This window comes from Panthera onca, chromosome D4, assembly GCF_046562875.1.
Source record: "Panthera onca isolate mPanOnc1 chromosome D4, mPanOnc1 haplotype 2, whole genome shotgun sequence".
In the NCBI taxonomy this organism is placed as follows: domain Eukaryota; kingdom Metazoa; phylum Chordata; class Mammalia; order Carnivora; family Felidae; genus Panthera; species Panthera onca.
In genome coordinates, this window is record NC_138351.1 from 90,207,741 (window position 1) to 90,211,890 (window position 4,150).

A 4,150-nucleotide genomic window follows, 5' to 3' on the forward strand; every position below is an offset into this window, starting at 1 on the left:
CACCTTCTCTGTGTGTGCAGCTCTCCCTCCTCTTCAGTCTCATCAGGACACCACCCTTGGATTCAGGGCCCACCCTGGTCCTGGGGATGATCTCACCCCAAGATCCTTCCCCTAATTACATCTGCAAAGACCCTTATGCCAAATAAGGTTACATTCTGAGGTTCTGGGGGGACAAAAATTTGGGGGGATCCTATTCAACCCATATCCCATCTGTAGAGAATTCATCATAATCGGAAATTATCAGTTATTGGTGTCAGACGTCTGTGTTTTGGTTAGACTTTCAGGTCTATGAGAGCCAGGACGGGATCAGGGTATCCCTGCTGCCTCTACAGTGTCCAGCCAGGGCAGGCATGCTAAGCTATTTGCAGAATGAATGATGGGGGCTGGCAGGCTCTCAGAAAGGAGGCAGGAGAGGGCACACCCGGGGGCACCCCGCTACATCTTTCTGTCCTACAGTGAGGGGATGGAAAGGCACAGGTGGGGTACCCTGAGATGCTCACTGATGCAGAGAGTGCCAAGGACAGGGAATCACTGGCCAGAGTCCCCAGAGGTTAACCACTCCCACGTGCTTAGCCATCAGAGATTTCCTCTTGGTGTCTTCAAGGAACTTCAGTTTTCCTTGAAATCTTTTCCCTTTGCTTAATTATCTTCCAGCCTCATAGCAAGAGAGAGGACACAATAGATTAAGGAAGGCCAAGAGGACCTTGCATCAGGACTGTGAGCTTAGAGATGTGAGGAAGGGGGGATTCCCTCCAAGGCCGAGGGAGTCTGGTCAAAGCAGTAGAAAGTCGTTCCCTTAGAGGGATGGAATGTTAGAGTGGCTGAGAGGGCGAGCTCTGAACTCACACTGGCCTGGGTTGGAAACCCAGATCACCACCTGCTGACTCAGGACCTTGGACGAGTCCCATGTCCTCTCTGGGCCTCATTCTCCTATCTGTGATATGGGAATAATAGTGTCCACTTCCACAGCGTACTGTCAGGGTTTATTGAGAGCATAGCGCTGTGTCTGGCATGTGGCAAAGTCTCAATAAATGTTGGTGATTTTCCACGGCAGAGGTCAGGAGAGATGGGGGGAACTCAGGGAGCTGGAAATAGGTCCAGAATCCCTGATTCTGAGTGTCTTTGCAAGTCCACAAAGGCAGGACCACACCTGTCCTGTCACTGTTGTACCAGTCCCAGCCCGTGGAGGACCTCCATAAACACAGAATGATTGAAAAGGTTGAATGAATGAGTGAATGAATGAATGAATGAATGCCAACAATACTTATTTTCTCCAGCTGCAGAGGCCAATAGGTAATTTCTCATTCATGCATGTCTCCCTCAGCCTGGCCTTTCTTGCTTTCCTGGTGTCCTCGCCCAGCCTCCAGACTCTTCTTCGACCACTGATATCACAGAATTCTTTCTAGCGTTGATTGCTGAGATGGAGTAGCCTCCCTACCCCCAAACCCCACAACCTTCCTCACCCCTTCCCACCTCTGGTGATGCCACCGAGCTTCATGATTAATTCCCCTCCAGAAACGTTCTGATGAAGCCACATGCTCACGCCAGGCAGCCTCCCAGATCAAGGATTATTTCACAAAGCTGCTTTTCCCTTTGTGACCTGTATTCATTAGCTGCTGCAAGGGTCATGCGGTCCGGCTGGTTCAGCGGGGCCACCTCTGAGCAGACAGTTGCCCTGGAGGGAAAGCTCTCCCCAGCCTGCCCACAGAGGAGAAGTTTGATGCTGGCCAAACCCAGTGGCTGGAATATTGGGGAGGAAGTGGACACCTGGCAGGGGGAGGGGTATTCTCAATGGGAAAAAACTAAGGTGAGCCATATGATATTTCTGATATTCAGCCATTTGTTGACCCATAAGAATGTCATTTCCACCCAATAGGACCATCTAAAGTTGCCTCTACAGCAAGAGAGAGGGAAAGGAGGAAGGAGCAGAACTTTGTGGAGTCAGAAACTGGTATCCAGTCCTGCTCTGCTACTTGTCAGCTGTGTGGCATGGGAAGTGTGGCCTCAACTCTCTGGGCACACTTGTCAAGTGTAGGTAATCAAGGTACCACCTTGCAGGGAGGGCATGTGATTTCTTTGCAACGGTGTGCATCAGTGCCTACCTTAGTGGCTGGTGTAGTAAAAGTACACGGCCAACGGCAGCTGTTTTGGCATTAACTAGTAACTCTTGGTCCCTGGGAGGGTGCAACTGTCTTCTGACTGGTGCCCAGCATTCATTTCAAAGGAAGTTGTGTCTCTGGCGAAGGCACCCAGGGGCTCCAGGAGATCTTGGGGGAAATGCACATTCGTTGATACCAGAAGACCCTCTGCAGCCCTCTCCCATTGGCAGATAAGCCTAGACTTTAAGTCAGTACAGAACCTGGTACAGACAGGACACTGATGAATGGGATGAATAAGGCAGATATATCAGCTGACCTCTTGGAAGACAGAATAGGCTTTGAGAAGTATGAGGTACAAAAAAAATTAGGCAGGGGTGGAGATCTGAGAATGGGCACAGCAGAAAAGCAGTAACCAGTACCTAGAGGAGTGGAGGGTTTTTAAAGGAACATGGAAATCACTGGCCTTTTGAGCCCAAGGTTGTGGCATGGCGGCGCCCAGGGCGCTCTCCATGGTGCTGAATCACCATTGCTGGCTGGGCGTCCAGCTGTCTCACCTATGCCTGGGCCCAGTGAATCCTGGCCACCTTCTTTCAGGAATTCTGAGCCAGGGAGAAAAGAGGGGGTGGAGATGGGGCAGAGAGTGCAAGGTGACACCAAAGGCTGCTGGTCAGACACAACCATTGTCAGACTACTGGAAGGAGAGACCTCTGTTTTCACAGTATTGCTGTCACCAAGCAATAACTCCCTCAGTGGGAAGCACGGGCAACCGTCCCACACCCATTGTGCTTCCGATGCTACCTTTATGGTGGAAGCCAAATCCACCATGTGTCTTCAGACCTATGATCTGTGCTCACACAGCTTACTCTTGTCCAGCAGCTCTTTGCAGGCCATTGCACACATTCTGTTCCTTTCAGACCCAGGCCTTTTGCCCCGCACCTCCTCACCTCATCATCTGAACCACCCCTCATATCCTTCAAGGCCCATACCCATATCTTCTCTTCCAGGAAGCCTCTCTTGACCACTTCAGCCACCCCCCCCCCACTCCCCGACCTCCTACAAAACTTAGAGCTAAATTTAGCAAGCAACGCTTCTCTAGTTCTCCACGAGCATCTCCCCATGCAACTGTGGGCCCTCAGAAGACCTGATTCTTGCTTTTTCTCACCTCTGTGCAGTAGAGCCAGGCCTGGACTGTGCATGAACACCAAAATCAACAGAAAAAGCAGCAGCACCATCATGAAGAAGCACTAATGTGTGCTAGGGCTGTGTTGATCCTTTTCGTGCTTCATCTCACTGAGAACACAATAAATCTTTGAAGCAGGTCCTATTATTATTACCATTTATAATAGGAGGCTCAGAGGGATTGAGTAACCTGCCTGAAGCCATACATTCACCAGAGCCAGGGTTCAAGCAAAGGTCTGTCTGGCCTCAGAGTCCAGCTCTTAACTGCCAGTCTTTCTGATTCATAGCAATGACCTGTAACTGAAACACACACTGAAACCAGCCTGGCTCTGCTGCTTACTCTGGTGAAACTCTACCTCTGAAAGAACCAGTGCCACAAGAATCAGAGATGGCAAGGTTTTTTTTTTTTTTTTTTTACTGGGGTGGAGCAGACAGCACTGCAGTCTTCCCCCTGCTTCTAAGAACATTCTCATCACTTAGAAATTGCATTCATTTCTATAAACACTTATTGAGCACTCACTGCATGCCATGAATCATGCGTTACAATGAGTACTGGGTTAGACGGCCATAAATACAATGCAAGTTGACACTGTCAGCCTGTGATCAAAGCTTTTAGAGAAAGAATTAGAAAAGGACTCAGTGGCCCAGCCCTGTCTCTCTCCTGGGGGCCCAACCAATAGTTGACTCCAGCTTCTATGCTTTCAGAAACGTCCTGGAGTATTCTGGAGATTACATGGGCTCCAAGGGAGAAATGAGGGACATTTGAGGCTGGGCTTCTAGAATTTTTAGGAGACAGTGAACCATAGACATAACTTATCTGGTAGCTTCTTTGCTTTGTCAGGTTATTGGATAACATCTGATCATCCACAGAG

General features: G+C 49.6%; 1 long non-coding RNA gene across 1 annotated transcript; it reads left to right on the plus strand.

The window, feature by feature from the left end:
- Window positions 1-1,338: 1,338 nt before the first annotated feature.
- Window positions 1,339-3,460, plus strand: LOC132675737 (uncharacterized). Its single transcript, XR_009608854.3, has 3 exons — window positions 1,339-1,807; window positions 1,877-2,031; window positions 3,272-3,460. It is a non-coding gene; the product is annotated as an uncharacterized LOC132675737 (long non-coding RNA).
- Window positions 3,461-4,150: the final 690 nt, after the last annotated feature.